We start from the raw sequence: 25,514 nt of genomic DNA, 5'->3' as shown, positions 1-25,514 counted from the left end.
CATGGGATACAGGGGTGCCAACCACTAGGCCAAACGCCCGTCCCAAATTTCTTTTAATACCAGGCTATTCTAGTAAAATAAGTAGAAGATGCAACATTTTGAAAATATCTTCATTTGGAGGATACTTGAACAGGATTGAAAATTTCATGTCTATGGTTTTTTATGTGTATAGATATGAAAGTTTTTATAATTGTCACCTATACACATCCTTTTTTTAACTAAAAATAACACAAGGAAGGAAATTTGCAAACATCTTTGTTCTCTGTATAAAATGTTTCTTTCAGAAACTAGTTACTTTCTCACTTGTTTAAAAAAATGACCTTCAACCTCAAAGGTAGAGATTATGTGCTTTTACAACAAGTTTCTACTAAATAACAATGGATTGAAATAGAACAATCCTCAGAACTGATTGGAGACATCACTATATAAACCCGCAAACTGTGTCCACTCACCTGTTGTGCAGAAAGCCAATCACAGACCCTGGTTTGGTGGAAGAAAGGAGGTGGTGATTGCAAACTACAGAGCCAGCAGCTCCCTCTTTATTCCCAGGCTCCTCAAGGTGATACTGGATTCATCAAGAAGATAGAATTAGGCTCATGGACTGGAGGCCACACCCCCCTGCCCCAAGCGTGATCTCACCTGTATCCACTCACCTGTCAATCAGACTACATAACCAGTAACCACGCCCCTTTTGGAAGTGGATAAGAGGCTAGAGTGCGCTGGGCCTGCCCCTGCTTTCCTGGGCACCTCTTGCACTGGGCCGTTTCCCAGCTTCTCGTGCCTGCTCTCCTGCACCTCTGCCAGCTACCGCACTCCCGCCCATGCGCACTCTCGCTTGCAGTCTCTGGGCTTCTCCCTGGAAAAGGCAGGTATGGAACTTCCCGTTTGCCCTTCCTGGGCCCGTCTCCCTTAATAAAGTCCTCACGTTCCTGTCTATTTCTCACACTTTCCAAACAAATCCTGAACCTTACCATGTTGCATGTCTTGTTTGAGCCAGTGCTTAGAATTCTTATCTAAGTAAACAGCAAGAACTCGAAATATTAAATTTTGGTTTATGTTCCCCAATACAAAAGAATTAAGGATTAAGGTTCTTAAGGATCTAAGTTGGAGTTGAGAGACGTGTATTCAGTTCATGTCCAAGTTCCTGGTTAGTCTGCAGTGCCTGCGGCCTTCCTTGGTTGATCCTCAATTCCGTGCTTTTTTTTGACAGGCAGAGTGGACAGTGAGAGAGAAACAGAGAGAAAGGGCTTCCTTTGCCGTTGGTTCATCCTCCAATGGCCACCGCGGCAGGCGCACTGCGGCCGGCGCACCGCGCTGATCCGATGGCAGGAGCCAGGTGCTTCTCCTGGTCTCCCATGGGGTGCAGGACCCAAGCACTTGGGCCATCCTCCACTGCACTCCCTGGCCACAGCAGAGAGCTGGCCTGGAAGAGGGGCAACCGGGACAGAATCCGGCGCCCCGACTGGGACTAGAACCCGGTGTGCCGGCGCCGCAAGGTGGAGGATTAGCCTAGTGAGCCGTGGTGCTGGCCATCTGTGCTCTTTATGATGGAAAAGTAAGCTTCAGTTCGTCTGGGTGCTACATACAGGTGGTGGTAGCTGCACCACTCCCTCAATTCAGTGAGTTAATTTTAATAACAGGTTGATGTGCAACAATTAAAACAGGGCAAAGACAAGCTTGGGAAGGAAGACTGGAAGGCTGGGACCTGGACTATCCAGCATCTGCAGTCAAGGGGCTGCATAGAGGCTTGGTTTCAGATCACTTGTCATGCCAGGAAAAGTCAGCAGATTTGGAATTCTTATTTAACGTAAAAAAAAGATTAAGTTCCATTACTTTAAAAGTGCTTTCCCACAAGATCTCAGTATGGTACAAGCAATTTTCATGATTATTGCCCATCCCATCAAGAAGGTTAAAGACTCTGCTTTTTAAAATAATATAATCAGGGCCAGCGCTGTGGTATAGCGAGTGAAGCCACGACTTGCAGTGCTGGCAATCCCATGTGGGTGCCAGCTCAAGTCCCAGCTACTCCACTTCTGATCCAGCTCCCTACTCATGCACCTGGGAAAGCAGCAGAGAATGGCCTGAGTTCTTGGGCCCTTGCTGCCCACATGGAAGACCCAGAAGAGGCTCCTGGCTTCAGATCAGCCCACTTCTAGCCATTGTGGCCATTTAGGGAGTGAGCCAGCTGATGGAAGATCTCTCTACAAATAAATAAAATAACTCTTTTAAAAAATAAAATAATCTAGAGGTCGGCATTTGGCACAGTGGTTAAGATGCAGTGTCTAAGGCCCACATGCCGTATCAGCATGTCTGGGGTTGAGTCAAGCTCAGCTTCTGATCCTAGCGTCCTGCTTCCTGCTGGTGTGCATGCTGGGAGTCAGTGGTGATGGCTCCAGTAACTGGATTCCTGCCAGCCATGTGGAAGACCTGGAGTGAGTGCCCAGCTCCCAGGTTTATCCCCAGTCCAGCCTCAGACATGATGGGCATTTGGGGAATGAAAAATGGCTGAAGCTGGGCTAGGATGAAGCCAGGAACCAAGAACCTCCTCCGGGTCTCCCATGTGGGTGCAGGGGCCCAAGCACTTGGGCCGTCTTCTACTGCTTTCCCAGGCCACAGCAGGGAACTGGATCGGAAGTAGAGCACCAGGGACTCGAACTTGAGTACACATGGGATGCTGGCACTACAGGTGGCTGCTTTACGCACTACATCACAGTTCTAGCCTGTGAGACCCTGTATGTTGTTAACCAGTCACTCTCAGAGTAACCTTTCCCCATCCCCTGAAAACCACCAATCTTATTCTTGTCCCCATTGTATCTTTTTTAAAAGATTTTTATTTATTTACTTATTTATTGAAAGGTAGAATTACAGAGAGAGGGAGAGACAGAGAGAAAGGTCTCCCATCCGCTGGTTCACTCCCCAAGTGGTCACAATAGCCAGAGCTGCACTGATCCGAAGCCAGGAGCCAAGAGTTTCTTCCGGGTCTCCCATGCAGGTATAGGTGCCCAAGCACTTGGGCCATCTTCTGCTGTCGCAGGCCATAACAGAGAGCTGGATTGGAAGAGGAACAGCCAGGACTAGAACCGGTGCCCATATGGGATGCCGACACCGAAGGTGGAAACTCCACCCACTAATCCACAGCCCCCCATTATATCTTGAAGCACCCTCTTTTCTCTCAGAATACAGTGCCCACTGTGAGTCACTAGTGACTTCTGGAAGTATGTCAATTTGACCAGCACAGTGAATATCATCAAAGCCTATTTAATTTCTTACTTTTTAAAAATTAGAAATAACATAGCAGTGATAATCATTTCTTTCTGAAGTCTGCAACCATTTGTCAGAGATGAAAGTTCCTAGCATGCTATAGATGTTACAGTACCATAATTAGGCCCACATTTCTCAACACTAACCTCAATAGAGAAACAAGAGTTGATGCAGGGAGACAGTAGTAGGAGTGACCACCTGGAGCAAGGGGGACTCCATGGCCCAAATATGCCCTTTCCCCATTTATAAGCTAGCAGGACGGATTTTAAAAGAGAAAGGGTTAAGGGGCAGTGCTGTGGCGTGGTAGGTAAAGCAGCCACCTGCAGTGCCAGCATCCCATATGGATGCCGGTTCAAGTCCCAGCTGCTCCACTTCTGATCCAGCTCTCTGCTATGGCCTGGGAAAGCAGTAGAAGATGGCCCAAGTCCTTGGGGCCCTGCACCCACATGGGGGCCCTGGAAGAAGCTCCTGGCTTCGGATCGGCCCAGTTCCTGCCATTGAGGCCAATTTGGGAGTAAACAAGTGAGTAGAAGACCCCCGCCCCCCAGCTCTGCCTTTCAGATAAATAAAAGTCAAGCCCCTGAGGCAGTTTCAGGGAGCACACCGTTATCTTAGGCCCTCAGGGATTAACAAATCACAACTGCAAGGTAGAATAGTTTTATATACAGAAATGAGTAAATCATAGCTTAAAGACAATTGCAGGAGCACACAACCATCTTTTCAAGTATGTGATTAGGCCTCTATGGCAGGTGGGGAACTGAATTGGTTTTTAAGTTAGTACTTGTTTGCTTAGACCCAGCTGGCACTTTGCTAACATGCAGGAGGGAGTCTGTAGCAGTCCCTTGCATTGGCTCCTTAATGGCAGTGGGAGGGGGTCTGTAACACAGTGAGTATATTCTTTTTGTTTCAGGAATGAAAATCAGTCCACCACTCTTAGATCCTTCTGATGGTCACCATCAAGCTCTCGAGGTATCCGCTACAAAGGATGCAGTGTTAGGCTGAGGGTAGCTCTGAGTAGGAGCAGGGCCTGGGGTTGGGAAGGTAGTGCTTGGTCAGAATATGCACAGAAGCTGCATCTATGATGGCACTTCAGAAGGCTTATGGAAAATGGAATAAAAATGTTTATTTTGGAGCCAATTTTTAAAAATCCATGCATATGGGGAGCTTCAGAAAGCTCACGAAAAATGTGTATTAGGAAAAAACTATGCTTGGGTTTCAGAATTGTTTCACATTCAAAAACACTTATCTTTTAAATCTATTTTCCATAGACTTTCTGAAGTCACCACAAACATTGGTGACACAGGTTTGAATCTGAGAATTCGTGTTGAATAGCATACATCTGTCACTTCTACAGTAGACAGGAAGAAGAAAGCTCTAGACTGGTTTCCACCAAGTATCCTCCTCTCCTATACCACCAGGCAGTCAGAGACCTCACTTGTAGTCCTATCAACAAGAGATTTGTTTTTTCCTGGAGGATTTACACCTCCCTGTGGCTTGGAGAAGGTTCTTGCATGGGCAATTCTGGAATAATCTAGAACCCAACACTTTCAGACTGTCCCTGAGCTGTCGTAACTGAAAGCCCACTGAGGGCATGCTTGGGTTTTGACCATTGTTTTCCCCCATGCCTTGTATAGTTCTTGGCATAGAGATTGTATATAAATATTGAATGAATGAATAAAGAAAACAATGAGCAGCAAAAATGTGTTGACAAATGCAACCATCCAAAATCATTGCCACGCCCCTGGGACGCTGTTCGTCACCAATAATCCTCTTGCAGCAGGAACAGAGGATGCTGTGGTCCAGGGCTGGGCGACACCGCGGTCACGCGAGCACAGGAATTGGGACCCAGCATCTTCAGAGCAAGCAGCAGAGCAGTGCCGGGCTCAGTGGAGTCTCAGTTCAAAATCTCTGCCTCTTCCACATCCTGACAATCCTGGCTGATTTATTCCCCTTTGCTTTTATGATGTGAGGCTTCTCACATTGCTAATACATTACTCATGTTAGCTATATGGACAGCAGGGTCAAACAAGCGACCTATTGGCGCTCAGAAGTGACTGATGGTCACATAGACCTGGCTTCACTCAGAGGGGTCATCTTGCTGTCTTGAGTAAATTTATAACTTTGAAAATTCTAATTTCTACCTTACTACCCACCCCGCCCAACTACCACCTCCCCTGTCCCCACCCTGGGGGCTGGGTAAATTGTGTTGCCTACTAATTGTGCACGCTGCTCGTACAGCTCAGTAATGAGTCAGAGGGATTTGGCTGTGTCTGCTCCTTCAGCTTACCCCTCTCATAAACATTCAGTGTGACAAACTTTTTCTTTGGCTTGGGGTCATAAAAAGGAAAAAAAAAACCTCATTTTTTTCCAACTTAAGGCTTCATTGAAATATTTTCCACCATCCTCAGCAAGACATAATACTTCGTGTCATGAATAAGTTAATGAGAAAAATACGGATGCCCTCAGTCTCTCGGGGACCTGCAAGGCCTTTTGCCCCCCCTGAGGACAAGTCACTGTCTAAGTCTTTTGAGCTCTCTGAGAAGCTTCTGGTTTGGGTCTGATCCCAAGGTGCTGAGGATTAGCTCTCTCGTCCGCAATCCGCTGTTGCATTTACCTTGAACTTGGACACTCCTCCCCAACCATCCTAAGAACCATCTGAGGAGCTGTCAAGTGGGTGAATGGCTCACAGCAAGCTTTGCCAAGTGCCCACTACCAATTACTTCAATGTGGTCCTTTTCATTTTTTTTTTCATCTCTGGGTCAAAAATGTGCTTTTCCTAATGAAGAGCATCCAGACCCTTAGCTAGGCATTTAGCTGGTTCTCCACCATCTGGCCACAACCTGCCTTGGCAACCTTATTTTCCACAACCCTTTTCTAGCTCTAAGCAAACATTTCTACTGCTGTTGCCTGAATTCTCTTCCTCACTACAGTGTTCTAAACCCCTTCCCTTATGGTGAGGTGGTGGGGACACCAGACTAATAGCTTAGTACTTTTCCCCACTGATCTTCTTTAAACATTTACTCAATGTTAGTTGATGTATGTGATGGATGCCAAGTTAGTTTTTTTTTTTTTTTCAATTAATAACAATAATATAAACTACTCACTTTTTTAAAAATTTATTTGAAAGTCAGAGTTACACAGAGAGGAGAGGCAGAGACAGAGACAGAGATCTTCCATCCGATGGCTCACTCCCTAACTGGCCACAATGGCCTGAGCTGCGCCAATCTGAAACCAGGAGCCAGGAGCTGCTTCTGGGTCTCCCACATGGTGCAGGGGCCCAAGGACTTGGGTCATCCTCCACTGTTTTCCCAGGCCATAGCAGAGAGCTGGATTGGAGGAGGAGGAGCAGCTGGGACTAGAACCAGTGACCATATGGGATGCCAGCACTTCAGGCCAGGGCGTTAACCCACTGCGCCACAGCGCTGGTCCTAACCATTTACTTTCTAATTCCGTTCCAAGGACTGAACAAAATCAATGTTCCAAAGAAAGGCAACAAAACTACTGTGTTAAAGTAGTTTCTCTTCTTTAAGATTTATCTATTTGAAAGTATTACAGAGAAGGAGACAGAGAGAGAGCTTTCCTGTCTGCTGGTTCACTCTCCAGATGAGCACAACAGCCAGGGCTGGGCCACATCAAAGCCAGGAGCCAGGAACTGCTGCAGGTCTCCCACATGGGTGACAAGGGCCCAAGCACTTGGACCATCCTCTTCTGCCTTACCCAGGCCATTAGCAGGGAGCTGGATTGGAAGTGGAGCAGCCAGGACTCAAACCAGCACCCACATGGGATGTCAGCATCACAAGCAGAGGCTTTACTTGCTACACCAGCCCAGTTTGTTTTTAATATTACATAGATATATAAATTTCAATATAAATATTAAAATAATAATTGTATTTATTTTACTTAATATAAATATTATATATAATTTTTATTATTAGAGAATGAGCTCCTATCTGCTGGTTCACTCCCCAAATGCCCAGAATGGCAAGGGTCAGGTGAGGCCAGAGCCAGGAGCTGGGAGTTCAATCCAAGTCTCCCACTTTGGGGCACAGGAACCCAACTACTTGAGCCATCATTGACTTTCAGGGTCTGCATCAGCAAGAAGCTGGCGTCAGGAGCCAGAGTCCAGAATCAAACTCAAGCATTCCAGTACGCAACAAAGGCATTTTAACTCTTGCCCTAACCACTAGGCCAAACAGTCACCTCTGGTTTTCTTTTATAATTTCTCAAGTCATATAACTTCTTGGGAAGCATATCATGAAGCTTTAAATAGAGCTTATTGCAGCTATCACTCTGTCCTGGTAGACAATCCCGGTCAAATATTATTTTGGTTTGGAAGTTCAATTGATCATAACTAGTCTTACATGAATAGTAAGGCTTACAGTGTTGTACTTCTATGTTTGTGTCATCAGACATTTAATGGAAATAAACCAGCAGCACACACATAACTAGCCCTCTATCCCTAGATTCCACCAACCATAGAGTCAAAATATCCAGAAAAAAAAGTTATGCTGCTGCTAGCCTGTACTATGTAGTTAGGCCTACAATGATGGTGTCTGTACTGAACATGTACAGACTGTTTTTCTGTGTCATTATTATTTAAATCATACAGTATAATAACTATATAGCAATTATACTGCATTAGGTATTATAAGTAGTCTTGAGGAAATTTAAAGTATACAGGAGGATGTGTGTAGGTTCTATGCAAAATGCCATTTTCTATAAAGAACGTGAGCATCCCCAGATATGGGTGTCCATGGGAGAGTCCTTGAACCAGTCCCCCATGGATACTAAGGGACGATTGTGTGCATATGTGTGTATAAATTTTATATATATATATATCTGATATCATGCCTACTATGATATAAATATAAGGTCACTTCAAAAAATTCATGTAAAATGGAATTAAAAGATTTTTTGATGTAAATTTTTGAAATCCATAAACTTTTTGAAGACCTTTTGTATACACTAGGAGTCTGTCTGCTTAGGTGGGGGCAGAATCAATTTACATTTCATCAATTTGTAAGAATGTGTGCGGGCAAAACTGAGTTAAGGGGCAACATGTTTGTCATTCACTCCTGGGGACCCCCCACCATGGGTCCTTGGTCAGTGAGAATCCTTTGTGAGACTTTGGCGTGGCTGGATGCTTATTATCCCAGATCTGCATACTCCTTAACACTCTCACCTTTATTAACTCCCTCACTTTTACATTGCTACTCTGTTCCACAACTGGAACTTTGCTACCATAAGTGGGGACCACAGATTAATGGCAATAGTTTCATCTAGAAGCTTATTAGATATGTAGACTCTTGAGCCCCATCTCAGAACTCCTAAATCAGAGACTATTTGAAAATACATTAAAGTTTAAAAAGCTCTGGAGTAGAACACACTATATAGTCCGAGTGTTCTTTTTGGTTGATTCCCATATTCGACTTGTAGATTCCCGAGAGCAGTCACCGTAGTTTTTAATCCTTTTGTCTCTCCTGTGGTACTTAACTGGGCACAAAAAGGCCCTTAGGGCACTTTTGTTGCAAAATTAGTCTACTTTTTAGTTGAATTTGGTCCTGGAATAAAAGAAAAGAGGAAATGTTTCTTTCATAGCTCTCACTGTGGCTCAACCTTTACAAGTTCAAATTTGACTTTTTTTTTTTTCCAGGAAGTAAAAGAGCTATTTTTCCTTCAAGGCCTATGATTTCTATAATTCTGTAATTGAGCTCCAAAGACTGTTTTTAATTTGACCTCAAGTGCAATTCATGAAGACAACTTTGACAATACCAGTTCCCCTTTGGGCAAAAATACTCCCATTGGAAATCCAAAAAGTATCCTATTGAGTAAAATACTTCTTAATTTACTGTAAAAAGTGTATTTAGAAAAGCAAATAATCTATGACAGAACAGAGAACTGTCCACTATTATGAAATCCAGTGAAGAAGAAAGGTAAGCTGAGCCCTTCAAATGTTTTTTTTTTTTTAATAATAAATCCAACAGCTCTCAATTTCTTTGGATCTGTTTGTAGCGTGTATCAAACATGATTAGGCAAGGAGCCTCAACTACTACCTACCTTCAGATATCTAGGCTTTTAGGACAAGACTTCAGTTCTAGTTACATGAAGGCCTCATGGCTTCCTGGGATTCTGGGATTAAGGATCAAAACAAAGAGGAAATAAAGCTACATAAATCCCTCTTTGGGGTATATGTGGGGAGGCAGGAGTAATTAGGAGCTCAATCTGGTGTGGGATGGAGCTGACAGGTGTGTGACTTTCAAAAAGTTGCTGATCATCACAGACATGAAATGCTCTCTGGATCTGCCTCCAAGAGCTTGCTTCAAGCATCTTGATGGATGAAAATTTGATAGTGGAGAAAAAAGGATGACTTCTGAAGACTTAAAAAAAAAAAGAGGTGTAGTTATGCCACCACATTGGCTGAAAGCTATCATTATTTGAAAGGAAAATACTTCCCTTCTTTGGGAGTAAAACAAAACAGACTTGCCCCTCAGAGTGGATGGGAAGGTGAGCTTTGGAGTAAGGACAGGGGCAGTCAATGAGGAGGTCTATGAGCTAATTATGGGAGGGTATGCTGCCTGGGCCAGGGGTCCCTGATGATACTTAGTGGGCTTATCATGAACTTTCAAGGCCTCAGTCACCCCAAATTCAGACTTCCCAGAAACTGATGAGGAATGATGATCTGAGAGTAATGAACATACATTCATTCATGAGAACATTCATTCATTCATGGGAACAAACATTCATTCATGAGATACCCACTGTGTGCCAGACATTGTGTTAGGTGCTAGGGATTAGAAAAGAAATAAGACTCCATCTTTGCCTTTGAAAAACACCCAGTTCAAAGTGGAGCCCAGAAAAATGACATCCAGAAATTAGTGTGACAGGTGCTAGAGGCATATCGAAGGGACTAAGGCACTCTAAGAGATTTAGTATCTTCGGGTATCATCATGGAATGCTTTCTGGTTGTCAGTCCTTGCTCTTCACTCCTTTCCTATAGCTACACCTTTTGCTCTATGACATTGATGTTTCTCCCACAGAGCATAATTTCCACTACTTTGACTCTCAACTTGATCACATGAGATATTTTAACAATGGGATGTCAACACACAGAACTCTAGTAGGGTCTTGAAATGTGACTGCCTGGTTGAACTTGTACTCTTGTACATCAGACAAGACCATGACAAGAATGTGCCTCAACTAGCCATTGGTCCTAGGAAGAAGATGAGACACATTTGAAGCTATCTTGGACCAGTTAGATATTTTAAAAAGATTTATTTGAAAGGCAGAGTTAGAAGTCTTCCATCCACTGGTTCACTCCCACACAGGTGCAGGGGCCCAAGGACTAGGACCACCTTCTACTGCTTTCCCAGGCCATAGCAGAGAGCAGGATGGGAAGTAGACCAGCTGGGACTCGAACCAATGCCCTCCATCTAATATTTTTGAGAGACAGTTGACTTCTGGCTACTGAAACCATGGAAAGCAACACTGTGGCTAGAGACCTCTGTACATGCATGAACTAATATCATTGTCACTGGTAACCATAGACTGTTGCTATGTGCATTTGTGCTCTCACTTTGCCAGCTAGGGAGCCTCAATCATCTTACTGATCCCATCAGATGGTAATTGAGACCCTAATGTTTGGTGACCCTGCCTCCAGCAGAGGGAAGAGCACCGATCAGACAGACAGGGGCTCTGCTCTCACGGAGCAGTCTAGAGCAGTTTCGGCCAGCCCCCTTCCCTAAGCCTGACACCCATCTTTCTGGCTTGTCCATGTCTGCTCAGATATCATCACCACCCGTGCCTTGAGGACTCACCATCTTCCTGCTGCCCAGTTGGACACACCTACAGTTGCTACACCCTTTTAGACTTAGAGATTTGCTTTGATGTACCCTCAGGAGAGAGGCACCTTTGTTCACCCCAGAGGGTTTTGTCCACAGTTCCCATTTTAGCCCTTCTTGGCTTGCTCTTTCCTTATGACCAGGAGTTTCTGACATGCCCTGGGTTTGGGCCCTCTGTGGAGATGGTAGAAGCCTAGATCACTTTGAAAGCAGTATTGCTGGGTGGGCCATTCGGGATCACTTAGCACCTATGTGGGAAGAGATGTTTTCCCTTCATTGGGCCAACCCACACCCTAGCCACCAAGCCCACAGCAAAGGAAGCCAGTAGCCTCCACCACAATGCCATTTGGAGCACAAGACGTGGGGACATGGACGGTATTCTCAGAGGACTTGTCATTTATGTGATGTGCACTCTAGACCAAATTCCCTTCATGCAACTGGACTGCGAGGCATTTCTAATGGTGTCCCCTTTGAAAAGTGGCAGCCTGCCTCTGGTTCACAAGACTTTCCAGATTATTTACATGAGCGTGGGTTTTCTCAGAGTTCCTCCAAGGCAGGGCTCCTGGTCACATTAACAGAAAAATGTGGCCTGCACCACAGACTGCTGAATCTAGTTGTTTTCATGAAGAATAATTTAATATTAAAAGAAGCAGTCATTAAAGAGCAACTCTTCCTCCTGCTTTTTACCCCTTCCTTCCTGACCCATTCTCGCTGCAAGAGGCAAGCCGTGAATCCTGCGATTGTGAGACTGAAGGGCCAACTCCATGGCCAGCACAGTGAAGCCAGGCAGCAGAGAAGAAAGTACACTACGGCTCCCTGGGTCATCGTACCTCATAAATCACATGGACTTTTCCCATGGTCAAGTAGTCGTGCCATGCTCTGGTTTCCAGTTAGATTTACGAGTGTGTTCTCCACATGAGATGCTGACCACAATGGACTAATTGGCACAGAACATAAAGAGACACAGAGCACTTAGGAACCAAAATATCAGGATTCTGTTGACCCCCGTCAGACTGTCTTCCCTGGCAAGTTATTTGGATTCCCATTTGGGGACAGCACAGGTCACTAATAGCTTTGCAGTGTCTTGATGAAATCAAAGGAGGGAGAGGGCAACCCAATTTGTTGGAGCCATCTTCCATCTTTCTTGGAAAAGGATTTTGGCTGCCTCAGTAACACTTGCCCTGGCCTTCATTGAATGGCCTGGGCCAAAAAGAACAGAGGGGGTGAGACGAGAAAATAAGAAAAGGGTGAGGCATGGCCTTTAAACATGAGCTGAGAACCACTGCTGTGGAGACCCTGTAGGCTAGGCCATGTCTTCCCCACCTCCAGGAGAGTCCCATTTTTGCTTTTTGCAAGTGCTGTAGGGAGCACCGAGGACAGCACCCCAGCTCTTCTGCCAGGCCAAATCAGTCCTAATCCTCATCCTATTAGAGTTCCAGGGAGTTTGTGAAGCCCAAGAATGCAGGGGGAGAGTAGAAAAGTACAGGCATATAAAGCAAGTCACATGAATTTTTTGCATTGCTGGTATACATTATAAGGGCCTTCAAGTAATTCATAGAAAATGCATATTATGAAGAAATTATTCATAGATTTCAAAATTCTTTTGTACCAAATAAACATTTTTATTCCATTTTCCATGAACATTTTGAAGCACCCTCATAAAAATTATGTATATACCATGCTGTAGTCTATTTTTTCAAAGATTTATTGATTTATTTGAATGACATACAGAGAGAGAGATCTGATCTCCTATCTATTGATTCACTCCCCAGATGGCTGCAATGTCCAGGGCTGAATCAGGTTGAAGCCAAGAGCCTGCACTCCATCCTGGTCTCCACTGCTTTCCCAGGTGCATTAGCAGGGAGCTGGATTGGAAGCAGAGAAGCTGGGCCTTGAACCAACACTCTAATGTGGGATACAGGTGACATAGGTGGTGTCTTAACCCAATGCAGTGCACCAGAATTATGTCTAAAAATGCAACCTATATACCTTAGTTAAATATTTAATTGAGGTGGGTGTTTGCAGTAAAGTCAGAAATTAGGATACCTATGTCCTGTATCAACCACTCTGCTCCTGATTTCAACTTTCTAATGCAGACCCTGGGAGGCAGCTATGATGGCTCAAGTGGTTGGATTCCTGTCTCCTGTGTGGGAAACTTGGGTTGAGATCCTGGTTCCTGGCTTCAGCATGGCCCAACCCAAGATGCTGTAGACATTTGGTGAATGAACCAGCAAATGACAGCTTTCTCTGTATCTTTCTCTCACTCTCACAGTTTGTCTCTGTTTCTCAAATAAATTAAGTAAATATTTTTAAATAAAAAAACACTTTATTCCTTTTTTTTTTTTTTTTGACAGGCAGAGTGGACAGTGAGAGAGAGACAGAGAGAAAGGTCTTCCTTTTGCCGTTGGTTCACCCTCCAATGGCCGCCACGGCTGGTGCGCTGCGGCCGGCGCTGATCCGAAGGCAGGAGCCAGGTTCTCCTGGTCTCCCATGGGGTGCAGGGCCCAAGCACTTGAGCCATCCTCCACTGCCTTCCCGGGCTACAGCAGAGAGCTGGCCTGGAAGAGGGGCAACCGGGAAAGAATCCGGTGCCCCGACCGGGACTAGAACCCGGTGTGCCGGCGCCGCAAGGTGGAGGATTAGCCTATTGAGCCACGGTGCCGGCCAAAACCACTTTATTTCTAAACAACAACAACAACAAAAAAACCCACAATCACTAGAACTGTCAGAAATGGTGCCAATGGACTTGATGTTTCCCAAGGTTGCCCCAAATTTCAATTTTTAAAAACCACTGTGTCCATGAGTACAACAAGGTGAGGTGTGCCTGTAATTAGAACAGCTGCTTTTCTCTTGGAGTTTCATGAGCATACATCCAATGCAATCACACAAAATTTGGGACCTTTAAAACAAGAAGCAAAAGGAGGCTTAGACACATTGAGAGACATAGGAGCATTTACCCAGACTTTTATAGCCCTCTATGTCTCATCCTGGATGAGTAGGTTTCACTGAGCAACTTTTGCTTTGATATTTTGGCTTTGATAAAAAATAAAAAATAGAATGCCTGGTTTACCCCCCACTGGAAAGCAATTAATAATGCATCGTAGAATTATGACAAACTCTGGACTTGTGACAAGGCTGCCATCATTCCTATGGCTGTACATTCTGCAGAAGGCTTTTGTAGAGTGAGGCATTCTCATTTAACCAATTTATTGCTCCAAATTTACTACATTTTGGTCAGTCACGTAACTGCCCATGCAACATTTGCACAGGGCGTGAGAGCTGAAGCCCTGCTGATGATGTGATTTGCAATCCGTGATAGAATGTGACCTTAAAATATAAAGACGAGTCAGGGTGTTTTTAAAGCCTGGACAAAGCATGCAGTTCTTCCCTCCTTTCTCTCCCTACCTCCTGACCACAGCACTTTATTAACTTAAAATGAGGTTAAAATAAGCCTCAGACAGCCTTGAAGTAGATTAAAACCACACAAGGCCTGTAACTTAGAGGGATGTGCCTGGGGGGAAGGGACAGTACCACCAACCTGGCCTTGGAGATGAGTCATGAGGAGATGGTACAATTCCCTATGTCTCCAGATATTTTTAGCCCCAGCTGATAGAGCCACCTCCTTCTGCTCCCCTCTCATGCTCCCTGACTCACTCCAGCGTGAGGGCCCACAGGCTGTTGTCCTCAACGCTGTGTCCGGGCTTCTGTCAAGATCAGAGAAAGTTTCCTTAACATCTCTTTCAAAATAAGATGTTCTGCTAGTGGACTCTATCTTTCAAGAGTGATTTATGCACCAGGAACAGACTCGTGTGGCCCCAGTGCCTTTATAGAGATTAATCACTTGACACACACTCTTGCTGTTTGCATGTGTAGGGAATATACAACAGGAACAATCTGGAAGAGCCCAACTGTTTTCCTCCATTTCTGATTTCTGCACGGCCACTCGAACGACAAGATCTATCTGGATTGTAACTTTTACGGAGCCCACATGACCCCAACTGGGTTGAACATTTTCCAGAGACATACAATAGAAAGAACGATATGTTCACCGAGAAGATTAACAGCTCTGTTTATGCAGTGTTTCTGTGAGAAGGGAGCATGTTTGCTCCGCTGCATCACTGTAAATTACCGTCACGTCACAGAAAATAAGCAAATGTTCATGGAGTTGGGCACAGACTTTTTTCCTTGTTGTTACATAATCTAGAAAATGCAGAACACTGCAATACAGGGATGCTGTAGACAGTGTAGACAAGTGAAAGGAATTTGACAGAATCCTTTAGGGGCTTGTGTATACCCCCCTCAAACAACAGGATGAAGAGTTGTATTTTTTTTTCCATTAGAACCAGGGTCTGTGCTCATTGGCCCCCGGAGATGTTTGGCTGCCTGGCTGATCCATATCTCCAATGTTTACTTCTTCTAAACTGGAATGCTTCTATAAGCCAAGATGCGCCCACAACTTTTCATTGGTGGGTGGGATTCTCGGAACCCTCACACATGCATTTTAACTGAGAAAGGAGGATTTAAGGAACATCCTTTTGCCGAACTAAAATTGGCTTGCTTTCGGACTTGTTTATAAGAGCCTCCAGAAAGTCACTTCTCTCTCACTCCTACCACTAGAAAAGAACCTCCCTGAAGCTTTTTTCCATCATGCAAGGTCAGACTATCCTGTCCTTGGTAAGGGAAGTCCAGGGTCAAATGCTGCTAGTTCTCAACAGCTGGATCTGGCTACCCTGTCAGTCCCTCAAAGGGCAGTTTCTGGAACCCAGGGCCCTCTCTGAATTAGCTGTGCTCCCTAGGTCAAGTGCAGGTTGTGGATTTAGGCAGGGGGCTACACAGACTCTTGATTTTCCCTCTTGGCTCAGCCACCACATCCTGGCTCTGCCAGGGCAAGTCATTCAAATGTTCTGCTCCCCTGGCCCTCCATGATCATAAAATGATAACCATCATAGGGATGAGTACATAGGCAGATAAGTCTTTCTTGATCCTAACATGAAGCCAACCATCGTGAGTACAAAGCCATATAAAGTCACCGAGACTTTTTTTTTTAAGATTTATTTTATTTATTTGAAACACAGAGTTACAGAGAGAGGTAGAGACAGAGAGAGAGGTCTTCCATCCACTGGTTCACTCCCCAGATGGCCACAACGGCCAGAGCTGTGCTGGTCTGAAGCCAGGAGCCAGGAGCTTCTTCTGGGTCTCCCACATGGATTCAGGGGCCCAAGAATTTAGGCCATCTTCCACTGCTTTCCCAGGCCACAGCAGAGATCTGGATCAGAAGAGGAGCAGCCAGGACTAGAACCGGCACCCATATGGGATGCTGGCATTTCAGGCCAGGGCTTTAACCCACTGCACCACAGCGCCGGCCCCTCTACACCATTCTTGCAACTTCATCATTTTCCCATTTCAAGAAACAAGACTGTCACTGAGGTTACCTAGAATAGTCTTTTCTGCCAGAGTAGCCTGCTTTGGATGGAGGACATTTGGGCAGGAGAAGGCTACTGCAATAGCCAACGTGGTCAGTCCTATCTTCATGAGTGAGAACTCCCAAAAGGTGCCAAAAGGAGGCGCAGGTCTAAATGGAAAGTGGTATTGTTCAGCCGCAATGGAAACAGTATGGAGGCTCCGCAAAAAGTTCAAAATAGAATTACCTAAGAGCCAGCAACTCTACTTCCAGATATATAACCAAAAGAACTGAGTGCAGAGTCCCATAGGCATGTTTGCAGCATTATTCATAATGGCCAAGATGCAACCCAAGTGTCCATCAGTGGATGATTGGGTAAACAAAATTTGATATACACATGCAATGGAATATCATTCTGCCTTAAAGTGGAAGGCGATTCTGACAGTGTACAACGTGGTTGAACCTTGAGGACATCATGCTTAGTGTATTGTTACCACACACAAAAGGATAGACACTGCATGATTGTGCCTGAATGAGATATCTAGAGTAGTCACACTTGTAGGGACAAAAAATAGAGCAGTGATTGTCAGGAGCTGGCAGAGGAGGAGATGAGGAGCTGTTGTTGAATGGATACAGAGCTTTGGTTTTGCAAGATGAAAAGCGTCCTGGAGACTGGCTGCACAACAGTATGAATGTACTTCATTTCATTGAACAGTGTACTTACAATGGTTCAGATGGCACGTTTTATCTTGTGTGGATTTCACCACAATGAAATAGTTTTTAAATTTTAAAAATGGAAAAAAATTATAAAATAGGGATGAGTGTTTGGCCTAGCAATTACAACACAGGGTGGGATGCATGCATCCCTTTTGGAGTGCTTAGTCCTAGCTCCACTCTTGATTTCAGCTTTCTGCTAATGCAAACCCTGGGATGCAGTAGGTGATAGTTCCAGGCTACCCACCTGGGAGACTTGGATTGAGTTTCCAGCTCCTGGCTTTGGTCCCTCCTGGCTTCTGGTCACTTGGGAAAGGAACTAGCAGGTGGGAGTTCTCTGTATCTTTCTACCTCTCAAATAAATAAATAAAAATGATAAATAAAAATAAGCAGAAAGTATTGGTATACTGGGGGAGCTTTCTTTGGGAGTTCTCCAGACCATGGAGTGCCATAAGCATGCGTTCAGGACAGCCTAAGCCATTGTGCTTTCTCTGGGGTCAGAGCAACATGCTAACCATTAAAGGCAGCTCTTACTGACATCAGGGGACCACAGAAGGTGTTTTTAGAGAGACAACCAATCCAACTTCATCTCTGAAATCCCTGAACATTCTTCAGTGCCATTGCACATGACAGCCCAGAACTATCTTCTTCTGGTGGAGAGGAGACTTAGGCAAGTCCTCCCTCCAAGGACTAAAGGTTCAGCAGCGGGCTCTGCTCACTTGCTTGCCAACTGCATGATGATTTCAGGCCCTGCTGGAAGCATCCACAGTGACAGAAGGGCAGTTTTTTTTTTTTCACAAATTTGTGAAGAGAAAGCACCCCAACAGATGGCTCCCAGGTTGATTGCTAGAGTGAGCTCCTGATTTTCCTTTTGAGAGGCTGAGATGAAAGTTGCCTTATTATGGAATTCTTGGAAACTCCTGGAACATAGCAGAAAATAATATTTTATCACTTTCTTTTCTGGATCATTTCCCTTGTTCCCCCACAATGAGAATCAACTATGGGGTTGGTTGGACGGTCCTCAGCGTCTCTCCCACAAAATTACAAAAAGAAATTCTGTTAACTTCTAACTAAAAGGAAAATTGAAACAGAAGATACCCAAATAAGCTGAACTCTTTAAGGCCCTCTGGGAGACAGGGGTGAAGCTGGGCAATTCTAATTTCTTCCATTACCACCATTCTGGACCCTGGAGGTAGATGACTCTGTAATGGTATGACCCACACATCACACTAAACCTTTCCCATGGTTCCTCTAAACAGTCAAGACAGACCAGAGCTTTTGGAAAAACTTTATACAGTTCTAAGGAAAAACAAAGAGATACAAACACAGATAGTGGTACAAGGTTTACAAAACAGGCTTTTGAACCCAGTTTGAATAGAGTGTTTTCAAGGCTTTTAGGGCCATCTTCTACTTCATGTGCTGTGTTGAGATTTGCTCAAATTGTCAAGCTCTCACCTGACTTTTTCATTTCCTTTCTTCATGAAGCTTGCCTTAGAGGGCTTTGGCTAACCTGTAAGACATCTCCATGTGAACTTGACAAAAGTGCCCTCTCTGGGAAGATGCAGGGTCTTGTCTTAGGAAGCAGAAGACATCCTAGATTTCAGTTTCTACTTAATCCCCACCCCCACCCACCCTGGCAGGCACTACTGTACACAAAGCAACCTGCCCAACTATATTTTAGTGGCCCTGCCCATCACTCAAGGAGTTTCAAGCTAAATTGAGATTTGTATATTCAGGAACACACACACACACACACACTGAGTTTCTTCTACCTGTCTAGGACCTTAGCTTTCAGGTCTGACTTCTGGTCTAAAGAAATGCCTCTCCAAATAACTGCCATGGAGAATGACGTCCCAGGATTTCATGCCTTATAAAGCCTTTCTTGGAATGGCATTTGGCCTAGCAATAAAGACACTGGTTAAGATGCCCACATCCTTTATTGGCACAGAGTAACCTTGGTTTGAGTTCTGGTTCCTGATCCTATCTTCCTGCTAATGCAGACCCTGGGATACAGTAGGTGATGGCTCAAGAGGTTGCATCCCTACAACCCATGTGGGAGACCTCAACTGAGTTCTTGGCTCCCAGTTTTAGTCTGGCCATTGTGTGCATTTAGGGAGTGAACCAGCAGATGGAAGCTCTCTGCTTCCTTCTCTCTGCCTTTCTGCCTCTCAAATAATAAGGAGGAAGGAAGGAAGGAAGGAAGGAAGGAAGGAAGGAAGGAAGGAAGGAAGGAAGGGAAGGGAAGGGAAGGGAAGGGAGGGAAGGGAGGGAAGGAAGGGAAGGAAGGGAAGGAAGGGAAGGAAAGGAGGAGGGAGGGAGGGAGGGAGGAAGGAAGGAAGGAAGAGAGGGAGACAGGGATGGAGGGAGGGAAGGAGGAAGGGAGGGAGGGAGGGAAGGAGGGAAGGAGGGAGGGAAAGACTTTTCTTGCCAACCTACCAGGATTTCTTAATGTGCTTTATTGACTATATCATTTTACAATCACAATATATTTGGAGTCAAAAGAAGGTGAATCTGCACTAAGAGGAGTTTTTTTTGTTTGTTTTTGGTTTTTTTTTTTTTTTAAGTTTAAAGGCCACTGGATAAGAAATAGTTGAACTCAGCTGGGACTTCTAAAGGGCAGGTCCCCTTCCAAGGACCTGGCTCTTCAACTAAACAGCATCACGGTGAGCCTACATGCAGTCCTCATGTTGATTGTCATCCAATTCTACAAAGCCCAGAAATATGTTATTCTTGAGCAAAGCAGATAAGCTCTGTGTCTAGGATCAACATGCTGATTTTCAGCAAAACACACATCCTGCTGGGTTCTGCTGTACATAGTCTGCACACAACTTCAAGTAGGCTACATTATGTAAGCAAAGGGTGGTTTCCTTGCACAACAACACGTGCCCCTTGAAGGGGCTGGGCTTTAAGTGTGTATTTATTTATGTGTATGTGGTGTTGGGGTTAATCTCTCCTTGCCCAAGCTCCCCTACAGCTAAAAAGAGCATTGAGGGACAAAATTTAACTACTTGATCAACAACACGGATGATGAGTTCTAAACTTGCAAACGGGCTGGGCTGGAAAATATTCTCAATATGATCGGGTTACTCGGGTTTCCAGGCTAGTCTGCATCTCCCATGCCAAAAATGACATCCATAATATACATTTTAGTTGGAATTATGTTGGAATGTTTTTAGCGGAAACTTTTAGTGGGGATATTATTAGCAGAAATCACATACCTTTAGTTGGAAACAAAGCTTTTGCAAAGTGAGTTGCTAAGGAAAACAATTTTAAATACATGCTTTGTTTTTAATGATGCTGAATGCTAGGGTTTGGGGTAAAAACATGCTTAGAAACATTTGAAAAGGTCAAGGGTGATTAAGGGGTCTTCCAGGCTTATTTAAAGGGGCCTAGAGGTTAATTATAATGATTTTCTGTTTCACTTTATTTCCCTTTCTGTCTCCTCTGGTGAAGACATGATTGGTGTGAAGGCAGTATTTGAGGCTCACAAATGAGAGAGAGAAAAAAGCAGGAGCGGAGTGGGTGAATGGACAGAGATTGTGTGGAGTACCAGAAGGAGGCACAACAAAGAGGAACAAAGAGGCTGAGCAGGATGGCCCCATGTGGAATTAACTGAAATATACATAATCTCAAAGGCAAGAAAGGAGGTGGGGGGGCCTGGGTTGTGGCAAAGCAGATAAAGCCACTGCCTGTGACTCTAGCATCCCGTATGGGTGTTGGTTCAAGCCCTGGCTGCTCCACTTCCGATCCAGCTCCCTGCAAATGCACTAGGGAACGCAGCAGAAAGATGTCCCAAGTGCTTGGGCCGCTGCACCCACGTTGGGAGACCTGGAAGAAGCTCCTGGCTCCTGGCTTTGGATCGGCGCAGCTCTGGCCATTGCAACCATCTGGGGAGTGAACCAGTGGATGGAAGCTCGCTCGCGCTCTCTCTCTCTCTCTCTCTCTAACTCTGTCTTTAAAATAAATAAAATCTTTTTAAAAATGTATTTATTTAGCTAAGAGGCAGAGAGAGAGAGAGAGAGCGAGTGAGCTCCCATCTGCTGATTCACTCCCGAAATGCCTGCAACAGGTAATACTGGTCTGTGGGCAGGTGCCAGAGCTGGAAACTGGCAATTCAATCCAGCACTCCACATGGGCCACAAGAACCCACTTAATTGAGCCATCACCACTGGATTCCAGGGCCTGCCTGAGCAGGAAGCTGAAGTCAGGAGCCAGAGCCAGGTATTGAACCCAGGTACTCGTATGTGGGATATGGGCATCTTAACCAGAGTCTCCAAAACTAGTCCCAACACGCACTCCAGCTTATCTCTGAACTTCAGTTTTCCACCGCCTTTTTGAAGTGTCCTCTTATGGTCTTCCTGGAAATGCTAGATAGCTAATAAATGATTTGCAATTAAAGTGATAAAATGAATGGGTACGTTTCAAACAGCCACAGTGTCTGGGGGATGATATTTAAGGCGCAGCCTTCACTGTTTCTCTCCTTTCTGCCTTGCTTCAACCAATATGTAAGCATTTACTGACCCTTATTGTGCTAAACAACAGGGATATAATGGTGATGGAGATCTGGCCCCGCCCTCCAGGACAAAGCAATAGGCAGATTCTTCGAATGTTTCTTTTAGGCAGGAACCCCAGAGTTATAGGAAGGAAATCTCCCCTGGCTTTGGGGTTAGGGACTGACCTGATGGATGAGTGGGGCTTAGCATCATGAAGATGAATGGGGCAAGTGTATGAGCTAGAGGAGCCGGTGTGCACAAAGCCCTAGAGGACCCATGTGTTCTTTCGCTTTGGAAACAGAAGCCAGTCAGTTTCCTAACTCTCAGTAGCACGCCCCATTCAAGTGGAGCCCTTGGGGCTGGAGGAGGGAACCGTCACGCTCAATGGCGCGCTGGAGTCGTCTTGATGCTCAATGAGGTCAGCTTAGGAGCTTGAAACAGACTAAGGAGGGAGCATTTCTACCACGGAAATTGGCAGCTGCAACCCGTCAGGGTTTTTGCATTTCCTGGAAAGCTGGTTGCTTAACATTTACCAACACACTGCTGGCCCCTGGTTCCAGAGACTCTCCTAACGCACGCACTCGTCTTGTGATGTGGCTTTAATTCTGCTTCTCACCTGGAGCTGAACACACTGTGCCTGCCTGGTCGTCTACATCCCCCACTAGCAGCTGCTCCTGAGCAGGAAGTAGGCTGGAGATGGGAGATGAGCAAGGGACTGCCGCTGCCATTGTTTCCTCGCCCTAGTCTCCTTTGACTGCGAATCTTACCACGTTCACACGTGCTAGCATCCTGTGAGTTTTCCCACTTTTGCAGCTTTTAAAGTCAAACATATGTTGAAAAATCCACCGACTGTTTTCCTCAGGCATTACTGCTCATTAACATGCACCTAGCCTCCCATAGCTCCATTTTCACACCTGAAATTTGATTTACATGAATAAATCTTTGCATATTCCTACTTAAAGCCGTCCGGAAGAAACCAATATTTCTCTTTCCAAAGCGGATTCCTGCTACACAGCAACCTGCTTGAAATCGCATCAGAGATGAACACCACATTCAACATCCGCCTTGCCACAATGACCCAGTTTCCATGGCAGAGGTGATGGGCTATGAGCTTATAAGAAATAAGGCCTGGACCAGGGGTAAGCTGGCTTTAGCATGTGGCACTTTGTCATTTTCAATCATTGGCCTCCCTTTCCCCCCTCCTTTCTCCTTATTGATCTGGCACAGATTTATACACCCAGTGCACACTGGGCAATTTCCCTGGTGCCCCGTGAACGCTATCTCCCTTTGTCACTGGAGGGGAAGAAGGGAAGGCAGCAAAGAGAAATGAAGTCCTATCCTCATGGTGAATGGGGCAGATTTGGACAGGACTGGCTCCATCTGCGTGGTAGAGGAGAAAATTCTTCACAGCTCACAGCATGCTGGGAGTTTATTTGTTTTTGACATTCACTGCAAATTAGTATCTTCAAATTTTGTCCATATGTTTTTACAGCAAGAATAATTCTTGGTCTAGAATTCATGCAGAATTCATACCAAATGTTTTGGAAATTGCATGAATATCTAAACCTTTTTTTTCCTATATATTTAGATGCGGATGCCTTAATGCACAAGCACTAAAACCACTTCTCAGAATGAATTGAAATGAAGCAAAGCTGTGCCCTTCTAAGATCCTATCAAGGAAATAAAAGATGCAACAGAGAAAAGTGTTGGATTACTCAACTAATCTGATGGGACAAGACTCCCTCCCCTGAATCGGCTGTTTTTATTCCTAATTAAATTTTTTGTCTGTGGTCAACAAGCCAATATTAAAACTAATACAGATTCGGTGTCTATATCAGTACATAAAATAGTAGGATTTCTTTTGAAAGAGGAAATGTTTTAAAGTCTATATAAATCAACTTTCTAAAAATGCTAATTACTTGACTCTCCCCATCATTCCCCACACTTTGTTTCCCCATATTTCCAATTTCAAAGTCAATGCAAAGTCGAAAAAGCATGCACTTGGGCTGAAACCCCAGCCTTGCTGCTTTCTGATCATGTGACAGCGTTTCACTGAGTCCCTCTAAGGCCTTAGTTTCCCTATTTGTAGAATTTGGAATAATAGTATCTATCACTTAGTATTGTTGCAAGAATTCAGAAAGATAATGTATGTACAGTATCTGCTCTGAGCAATAAAGATTTGAAGTTTTGTTGCCTATGTTTAGGTAAGAAGTTCTAATTCATAATATAGAAATATTTTTAAAAATCACAATTCAAGGGGCCAGTGTTGTAGCACATAGCATTAAGTTGTCACTTGTAATGCCAGTATCCCGTATTGGAGGTCTGGTTCAAGTTCCTTCTGCTCCACTTCTGATCCAGCTCCCTAAGGCCTGGAAAAGCAGCAGAAATGGCCCAAATGATTGAGCCCCTGCTATCCACATGGGAGACCTAGATGGATTCCTGTCTCTGTCACTCTGCCTTTCAAATAAGTAAATAAATCTTTAACAATATATTTTCAGGGGCCAGCGCTGTGGCGCAGTAGGTTAATGCCCTGGGCTGAAGCACCAGCATCCCATATGGGCGCCGGTTTGAGACCAGCTGCTCCACTTCTGATCCCGCTCTCTGCTGTGGCCTGGGAAAGCAGTAGAAGATGGCCCAAGTCCCTGGGCCCCTGTGCCCACGTGGGAGACCCCGAAGAAGCTCCTGGCTCCTGGCTTTGGATTGGCACAGCTCCAGCCATTGTGGCCATCTGGGAAGTGAACCAGCAGATGGGAGACCTCTCTCTCTGCCTCTCCTCTCTCTATGTAACTCTGACTTTCAAATAAATAAATAAATCTTAAAAAATATATATTTTTAAATAAATCACTTTATAGAAGGGGTTGTGGGATGACAGAGGTAGTGGAAGTGCAGTCCTCATACCAGATATTCAAGTCCATGTTTTTTTGCTATAAAGCACACAAGGAGAGTGAGGCCATGATTCTAGAAGCATGTTTTTGGAGACCTTTCTATTCAAATAAGTATTCTGTGTTTTTCTAGCAGCTTCTCCCTTCCTTTTTTTACTCTTTCTTAATTCCTTCTCTCCCCTCCCCTCCCCTCCCCTCCATTTCCTTCCCTTCCCTTTCCTTCTTCCTTCCTTCCACTCTTCCTACCTTGAGAGTGAGAAATATATCAGAAGTATTACTCTGAGTAATCCCAATTTTAACCATTTCAAATTGTCTATCCTGTGATTCCATGTATTAAACATGAAAGTCATAGCAAAAAACAACCTCCAGAAATTGAACTTCCCTTTCTCCCATTGACCACCCATGGCTAGACATGACTCTATCTTTGATCACAACTGAGTTTTATCATTTCTACTTTCCATTCTAGATTGGCTTGTGGCTTGCAGAAGATATTGTAGGTGATTCACACTATGTATTTGTAGAATCTTGTTTTATGTATAGACATTTTTACATAAAATCATGAACATTTCCATAGCTGGAAACATGGCCAGTATAAAGCAGTTCTCCAAAATCCACCCCGAAGCTCTCAAGAATTCAGTCCCAGCACATCTTTCTCAAAATCAAATCTAAAGTGACTTAAGAGCCAGATGGGCAGGGGGCCCAGCATGTTCTATTCATGTCAATTGTCCCCCACACCCCATCAGTTGCTCACAGTCTGCCCTCTTGGACACCTGAAGGCTATTAATTGGCTGCCATCCCTCCTAACAAACCCGGCAGGCTCTGGCCCTCCCGTCTGCCTTCTGTGGCCCCCCAGCCAGATGGGATCAGACATCCACCCAAACAGAAATGCAAACACCACTCTGCTTCCCGTCCTGGAAGTTTCATC

The 25,514-nt window shown here is 44.8% G+C and overlaps 1 long non-coding RNA gene across 1 annotated transcript; it reads left to right on the top strand.

The window, feature by feature from the left end:
* Nucleotides 1–740: 740 nt before the first annotated feature.
* On the top strand, nucleotides 741–24,495 carry LOC127484789 (uncharacterized). The gene is made up of 3 exons (XR_007911992.2): nucleotides 741–869; nucleotides 22,705–22,846; nucleotides 24,206–24,495. It is a non-coding gene; the product is annotated as an uncharacterized lncRNA (long non-coding RNA).
* The last annotated feature ends 1,019 nt before the right edge of the window (nucleotides 24,496–25,514 follow it).

Source organism: Oryctolagus cuniculus, chromosome X, assembly GCF_964237555.1.
Source record: "Oryctolagus cuniculus chromosome X, mOryCun1.1, whole genome shotgun sequence".
Lineage (NCBI taxonomy): Eukaryota > Metazoa > Chordata > Mammalia > Lagomorpha > Leporidae > Oryctolagus > Oryctolagus cuniculus.
The sequence above is the reverse complement of the archived record's forward strand: the minus strand, read 5'-3'. Positions and strand labels throughout refer to the sequence as shown.